Raw genomic sequence first — 8,933 nt, forward strand, 5'->3', positions numbered from 1 at the left:
AAGCATAAGTTAAAATTATTTTCAGTAAAGACATTAAGGTTGACCCCCCATCCCTTCCCAAAAAGTTTTAATTGTTTCTTTAATGTTATGGGCAACCTCACTGACTGAGGCCAGACTTGACTCTTACAGCATTTAATATATAAAATGTTCACCACCAGTGCTTCAGTTTCGTACTGCCTTTTACAGTACATCAATAGAATCCACAGTCATCAGGACTTGCAAGTATGTGCTCTGCACTATCCAGAAGTAGATGCCACTGTCTTTCATCCCTTGTGGATCTGCCAGAATTGGATACCCTAGTTCTTAGAGGACTGAGGAGTGGACTTGAGCATGGAAACTGGCCATGGCAGGCTGAGGCATTCCCAAAAGCTGGTATAAAGGATCCACTCCATCACCCTTGTGAATACAAATCTTTTCTGTTAATGCATTGTCCCAGCGTCTGCTTGTTCGGGAGTAATATTCCACTTGGGTTTCAATTTCTGAGGAGTGTTTGAAGATTTCACAATTTCAAATTCTTGATGTATGTGAATATTGCTAGTAAAAGGATATTAAAGTCATATTCATTCATTATTAATAAAGAACATTAGTCACTGACTCAAAGTACTTGGTTTTGTTAATATTTTGTCTTGCTTTGAAAATGTGTTCATATCCCTAGCCCATCATCCCTTTAGCTGCAGTTTCTATTTTTTAGTATTTATGGTTTATGGATGGATGATATCTTAGTTTCTTGCTGATTGCAAAAGTGAAAGAACACTCCCCAGGCACCCTTTAAATGTTCATGTTCCAGAGAGGGAGCTGGCCACTGGATAGTGTAAACTTTACAAGGCAGTCTGCCCATCAAGTGTGGGATTACATTTAATTGGACCTGCTTCTAGAAAAGCAATCAAACAACTGATCTGCACAGCACAACTAAACTATGCACCTTCCAGTGACCAGCAGGGAGAAATATGCTCATCTAAAGGGATGCCAGCGATGTGTGTTTTACCTGAACTGATCACTCATCATCACTAGTGTATCTGAATGGGTGGCTACAAAGAGAGATATTGAGAGCGCAGAATTAATTATAGACACAGGCATAAAGGAAATGAATGCAGATAGCAATCTCTGGAACTATCAGGTATTTATGGGAATTAAACGCACACAGAATTAAAAAAAAAAAATTAAACACTTGAGAATTGAAACTTGAAGCATATATGTCGTTTTTTTTTTTTTGACTTTAGGTACGCTTGTACTGAAGTGTACCTGGAGTGTGGTTGCCATGGTTACCATGATAAGCTTAATCTATATAAAACTCTTGTAAGTGCAACTACTAAACTGGATTTACATAAGGGCTAGCCATAGAAGCTACATAGGAGACAAGAAGCAGTAATAAAAGATTTTGTTTGCTCTTTTTAAAATGTGATCTTTAGCCCTGGTTTACATTGATGCTACTTCGAAATCGCGCTACTTCAATCGAAGTAGCGCGATTTCAAAGTAGCAAGGTCAGTGCGATTTCAGGTGCTACTTGATAGACATCTGTGTGGCTTCATGCAGAGATGTCTATTGAAGTCGCACCTGAAATCGGCAAAAGTAGTGCAGGAACTACTTTTGCAAATGGGTGCAGTACCGTAAAATCTGTGTCACGCCGATTGGAACAGTGCCATTGCCGCCAATAGGCTGCGACTTGTCATGCCATTTGATCTCTCAAATCGCATGACAAATTGCTCCAATGTGAACCTAAGCTTAGTGCATCTACCTTTCTGGCCCATCCTTCACATGTGACAGATCTGTTCTTATATATTTCTGAATTCTAGCTTGCAATATTTGGTAGACATGTGGCATAACTGATTTTTTTTCCTTATTGAGGACTAAAATATATGCAGAGCTTTTTCAATCTAATACAAATAGTTGAACAAAGAAAAAATAATTTCCCATCGCAGAAAATAAGGCTACATTTCCCCAGTAGGGACACATACAGTATATTATTGAAAAAAAAATTACATAGGTTGTAATTCTTTTACAGCCTATTGAAAATTAAATTAAACGGTTCGGCTAAAGTTAGACTTTGTGTGTTCAAAATCAAGCACTGCCCTTTGGATCTATTATATAATATCTCGAAACAACTGAACATTCAAAAAGAACATACATTTGTATTCATTATTGCAGATAACTAGGGATGGGCTGAACACCCCACTGATTCGGTTCGCACCAGAACATGCAAACAGGCAAAGAAATTTGTGCGAACATGCGAACCCTATTAAAGTCACGGGGGACACGAACATGAAAAATCAAAAGTGCTCATTTTGTTTTCAATCTTCCTATATTAATTTTTAAAACAATTATACAAATACATATAAATATCTTTCATCATCAAGTTGAACATGATATTATTATATAGCATCCTTTCCTTAAGATATCATCCCACCATAATTTCTATTAACCTGTTCTATACTGAACCATCTGACGTATATTTCTTTACAATGTCCATACTCTATTCATCCCTGCCATTCATCCCTATCTTACTTATTTTATATACATTCTATACAATTACTATGACATTTCTTTTCATCCATATCCTTCTTCCCTATCTTATTTTCCATACATATCCTAAATAAAAAATAAATAAATAAAAAAAGGGGGAGGATAGATCTCTCCCCTTTCCCCTTTTTATTGCAAACTTATCCCATTGATGCCAGATTATGAGCTTTTGGTCTTTTTCCGTCTCCTCTCTCCTTATCTGCTCTTCCATATATTGCATTTCATTCACCTCACATATCCATTCCATTATTGTAGGGCCATTTATTTTTCTCCATTTTCGAGCTATTAGCTGCATTTATCATATGGCGAAGGATATCCGTCTTTATAAATTTCTTTCAAATATTTTTATTGTTTTTTATACGATATACAGTGTATACGCACAGATGCATTCGCAGCGAGCTTACAGAAGTCAAGAACAGCAACAATATCATATTGTATACCTTGCTCTCCCTTGCTTGATATTGTATACCTGAAAATGAATGTTAAGATGAAACAATAAGCATAGGCAAAGGCGTAAACTAGAGCAACTTCATAAAAATTAGCTTTTTTTTTCCCCGAGAGGGCCTAAATCATTGCCCAGACTTCCAGGGTGCCCAAAGCCACCTCCGTATTATATGATATGGACCGGTCTAGGAGCCCCGCACAACCTTACTCAATGGGATCTTCCTGAAGGTGCGTGCAGAGACCCCCCCCCCAATCCGTCTCCAAACCCCTAGGAGAGGTCGCAGGGGACCTATAGTAGGCTATAACCATATTTTCTCTCCATTTTGCTGTAAAACCGTAAGGGAGGAGGACAACTGAGGGCACTGGAGGGGCGAGGGCCTCCCGGCAGTCCTGGGAAAATTAAGAAAAAATGTGCGCAGTCCTCCTCTAGGGGAGGACTACAAGTCCCTATGTGCTACAGAAATATAAGGGACAGGGAAGTCCCAGAAGAGAGAGAAAAGAAACGTGGGAAATGAAGAGGCGGAGGAGGTGGGAGGGCAAGAGTAGAGTTGGGTCAGGGAGAGAAAGATTTAATACCAGGTCCTGCTGTCAATCCCGGGATGAGCGATATGTTGTGGAGCGAGGCCTGTCTTTATAAATTTCAATGATCCAGGTATTATAGACAGTATCGAGACCTTAGCACTTGGTTGCATCTCGTTTCCAGACACCAATTTGTATATTTAAAATATTTTGTACCCAAATTCCTTCACCACCTGACATTCGTACCAAATATGTGCCATTGTTCCTTTATCCCTTAGACATCTCCAACATTTCTCTTTTCTATTATCTTTATTTATTTTACTCAAATCTTCTGGACTCCAGTACCAGCTCATCAAAATTTTATAACTGCGTTCTTGATGTTTTGACTGCCACCGATAATTTATGTGTTAGCAAAAATGCTTTATACCGTTCTAATAATGAGATCGGACTCTCTATTTCACTTTCCCATTTTCTTATACTTGCTATTTCATTAAGGGGTCCCGCAGGAAGTAGAAGTTTATAAATTTAAGATTTAGGTTTATGGGTCGGTTTTTGTTCTTCGATTAATAATTGTTCGAATTTAGTTAATGGTCTATCAATCCTGGACTGCTGTGTCAAAAATTGATTTATGTATTTAATTGATAATATTGTATCCATTTATTATGTTCCAGCCCAATTTCATGCAATTTTGGAAGTTTACCTTCTTTTAGGGTCTGAACTAGTCTTGTGTTCTCCAACCTGTTCCCTTTGATGAAATGAAATGCTGTTACTGCTTGTGGAAATTCAGGGTTGGAGAACAATGGAGTCATTGGCTCATTCATTGTAGAGTCCCCCCTTTATCAATACTGTATCCCATATTTTTAATGTTGCTAACATAAAAATAGTTAAGCCTTTTTTTCCTGGTCTAAAAGGTTTAATCCATGGAAGGGATTTTAATTGCAGACCTATTATATCTTCCTCTAAAGTTATCCATTGCTTATTTTCTGCATTATGATACCAATCTACTATCCATATCAGTGATGCAGCCTGTGAATGTATTGCAAAATCGGGCAAATCGCCAAACCTCCATCTTTTTTTATTCTGATTAAGCTTTCTATTTTTATTTGTGGTGTTTTTTGATCCCAAATAAAACTTATAAATAAACCTATAGCTTTACGCCGTGATTGAAGATGGATAGACATCGTGGGACACTTTTTTCTTCTTTTTTTAATAAAGGAGTTGTCAAAAAACTGTCTTTTGTGTTTTTTACTTTTTGCCACTTTTTTTGGTGAATGGGTAGGGGTACAATGTACCCCTACCCATTCACATAGGTAGAGGCGGGATCTGGGGGCCCCCTTGTTAAAGAGGGCTTCCAGTTTCTGATAAAACCCCCCACCTGCAGACCCCCACAACCACTGGGCCAGGGTTGTGGGTACAAGGCCCTTGTCCCCATGAACATGGGGACAAGGTGCTGCTTTGGGGGGGACCCCAAAGCACCCTCCCCTTGTTGAGAGGAAGTGGCCTGGTATGGTTCAGGAGGAGGGGGAACTCACTAGTCCTCCCCCTTTCCTGGCCTGCCAGGCTGCTTGCTCGGATAAAGGCCTGGTATGAATTTTGGCGTGGAGTTTCCCTTAAAATCTAAACCAGACCCAAAGGGCCTGGCATGGACTGGGGGGGAACCCATGTCGTTTTTTTTCTTAATTCTGTCATAGGGTTCCCCTTAGCCACTTCAATACACTGTTTTATATACTGTACACTGACTGCACTGTATATATATACAGTCATGGCCGAAATTGTTGGCACCCCAGAGATTTTTCCAGAAAATCAAGTATTTCTCACAGAAAAATATTGCAGTAACACATGTTTTGCTATACACATATTTATTCCCTTTGTGTGTATTGGAACAAAACAAAAAAAGGAGGAAAAAAAGCAAATTGGACATAATGTCTCACAAAACTCCAAAAATGGGCTGGTCAAAATTCTTGGCACCCTTAACTTAATATATGGTTTCACACCCTTTGGAAAAAATAACTGAAATCAGTCGCTTCCTATAACCATCAATAAGCTTCTTACACCTCTCACCCAGAATTTTGGACTACTCTTCCTTTGCAAACTGCTCCAGGTCTCTTTTATTGGAAGGGCGCCTTTTCCCAACAGCAATTTTAAGATCTCTCCACAGGTGTTCAATGGGATTTAGATCTGGACTAATTGCTGGCCACTTTAGAACTCTCCAGCGCTTTGTTGCCATCCATTTTTGGGTGCTTTTTGACGTATGTTTGGGGTCATTGTCCTGCTGGAATACCCAAGATCTCGGACGCAAACCCAGCTTTCTGACACTGGGCTCTACAGTGTGAACCAAAATCCTTTGGTAATCCTCAGATTTCATGATGCCTTGCACACATTCAAGGCACCCAGTGCCAGAGGCAGCAAAACAACCCCAAAACATCATTGAACCTCCACCATATTTCACTGTAGGTACTGTGTTCTTTTCTTTGTAGGCCTCATTCCGTTTTCAGTAAACTGTAGAATGATGTGCTTTACCAAAAAGCTCTATCTTGGTCTCATCTGTCCACAAGACGTTTTCCCAGAAGGATTTTGGCTTACTCAAGTACATTTTGGCAAACTGTAGTCTTGCTTTTTTATGTCTCTGTGTCAGCAGTGGGGTCCTCCTGGGTCTCCTGCCATAGCGTTTCATTTCATTCAAATGTCGACGGATAGTTCGCGCTGACACTGATGCTCCCTGAGCCTGCAGGACAGCTTGAATTTCTTTGGAACTTGTTTGGGGCTGCTTATCCACCATCCGGACTATCCTGCGTTGCAACCTTTCATCAATTTTTCTCTTCCGTCCACGCCCAGAAAGATTAGCTACAGTGCCATGTGTTGCAAACTTCTTGATAATGTTGCGCACTGTGGACAAAGACAAATTTAGATCTCTGGAGATGGACTTGTAACCTTGAGATTGTTGGTATTTTTCCACAATTTTGGTTCTCAAGTCCTCAGACAGTTCTCTTCTCCTCTTTCTGTTGTCCATGCTTAGCGTGGCACACACAGACACACAATGCAAAGACTAAGTGAACTTCTCTTCTTTTTATCTGCTTTCAGGTGTGATTTGTATATTACCCACACCTGTTACTTGCCCCAGGTGAGTTTAAAGGAGCATCACATGCTTGGAATTTTGACCGGCCCATTTTTGGAATTTTGTGTGACATTATGTCCAATTTGCTTTTTTTCCTCCCTTTTTTTGTTTTGTTCCAATACACACAAAGGGAATAAACATGTGTATAGCAAAACATGTGTTACTGCAGTACTTTTCTGTGAGAAATACTTGATTTTCTGGAAACATTTTTTGTCAATTTCGGCCATGACTATATATATATGTATATATATACCAGACTGCCTGCACTGTATATATAGACTACACTGAATTCAGAGTATATATTTATATATATATATATATATATATATATATATATATATATATATATATATATATATATATATATATATATAGTTGTATGCAAAAGTTTAGGAACCCCTGACAATTTCCATGATTGTCATTTATAAATATTTGGGTGTTTGGATAAGCAATTTCATTTTGATCTATCAAATGACTGAAGGACTCAGTAATAGTAGTGAAATTAGGTTTATTGGATTAACAGAAAATGCGCAATATGCATCAAAACGAAATTAAACAGGTGCATAAATTTGGGCACCCTTGTCATTTTGTTGATTTGAATACCTGTAACTACTTAGCACTGATTAATTGGAACACACAATTGGTTTGGTGAGCTCATTAAGCCTTGAACTTCATAGACAGGTGCATCCAATCACGAGAAAAGGTATTTAAGGTGGCCAATTGCAAGTTGTTGGACCTCCAGCTGTTGCAGAACTACAATTCCCATGAGGCATAGCAAGACTCTGACAGCTACAAGTATGACACCCAGAGGCAGAGGCATGATGGGACTTGTAGTTTTGCAACAGGTGGAGGTCCACTAATTGCATATCCCTGGTTTAGGGAAAGGCTACAAAAAGTTTTCGCAGAGATATAAGCTGTCAGTGTCCTCTGTGAGGAACATAGTGAGGGAATGGAAGACCACAGGCACAGTTCTTGTTAAGGCCAGAAGTGGCGGGCCACATAAAATATTGGAGAGGCAAAGGCGAGAGATGGTGAGAACAAAGACCTACAACATCAACTTGCTGCAGATGGTGTCACTGTGCATCCTTCAACAATTCAGCGCACTTTGCACAGGGAGAAGCTGTATGGGAGAGTGATGCGAAAGAAGCCTTTTCTGCACGCACGCCACAAGCGGAGTCGTTTGAGGTATGCAAACGCACATTTGGACAAGCCAGCTTAATTTTGGAATAAGGTGCTGTGGACTGATGAAACAAAGATTGAGTTATTTGGTCATAACAAGGGGCGTTATGCATGGTGGCAAAAGAACACAGCATTCCAAGAAAAACACTTGCTACCCACAGTTAAATTTGGTGGAGTTTCCATCATGCTGTGGGGCTGTGTGGCCAGTGCAGGTACTGGGAATCTGGTTAAAGTTGAGGGTCGCATGGATTCCACTCAATATCAGCAGATTCTTGAGAATAATGTTATGGAATCAGTCACAAAGTTGAAGTCATGCCGGGGCTGGATATTTCAACAAGACAACTACCCAAAACACTGCTCAAAATCTACTCGGGCATTTATGCAGAGGAACAAGTACAATGTTCTGGAATGGCCAATTCCAGTCCCCAGACCAGAATACCATTGAACATCTGTGGGGTGATTTGAAGCGGGCTGTCCATGCTCAGCAACCATCAAACCTAACTGAACTGGAGATGTTTTGTAAGGAGGAATGGTCCAAAATACATTCAACCAGAATCCAGACACTCATTACAGGCTATAAGAAGCATCTAGAGGCTGTTATTTCTGCTAAAGGAGGCTCTACTAAATATTGATGTGATTTTTCTGCACCTATCTAATTTTGTTTTGATGCATATTGCGCATTTTCTGTTAATCCAATAAACCTCATTTCACTACTGAAATATTACTGTGTCCTTCAGTTATTTGATAGATCAAAATGAAATTGCTGATCCAAACACCCAAATATTTAAAATGACAATCATGAAAATTGTCAGGGGTTCCTAAACTTTTGCTGTATATATATATATATATATATATATATATATATATATATATATATATACTAAACTGCCTGCACGCCACTAACCAACCTGCCTCTAGCTAACATTCTCTCAATCATAACACTATATACGGCCGCTGTGTAAGCAGCCTTATATAGTGTGGGGCATGGACTTAGCCCCCTGAGCCATGATTGGCTAAAGGCACCCTGCCTTTGGCCAATCATGGCTCTCACAGCAGAGCGTGCTGTAATTAGCCAAAAGTATGCAGGTCAGGTGCATGCTTTGCCTAATCAGCAGCCGTCAATGCACTGCAATCTCGCAGTCAATTATGGGGAGCTCCA

This window comes from Aquarana catesbeiana, linkage group LG01, assembly GCF_042186555.1.
Source record: "Aquarana catesbeiana isolate 2022-GZ linkage group LG01, ASM4218655v1, whole genome shotgun sequence".
NCBI lineage: Eukaryota > Metazoa > Chordata > Amphibia > Anura > Ranidae > Aquarana > Aquarana catesbeiana.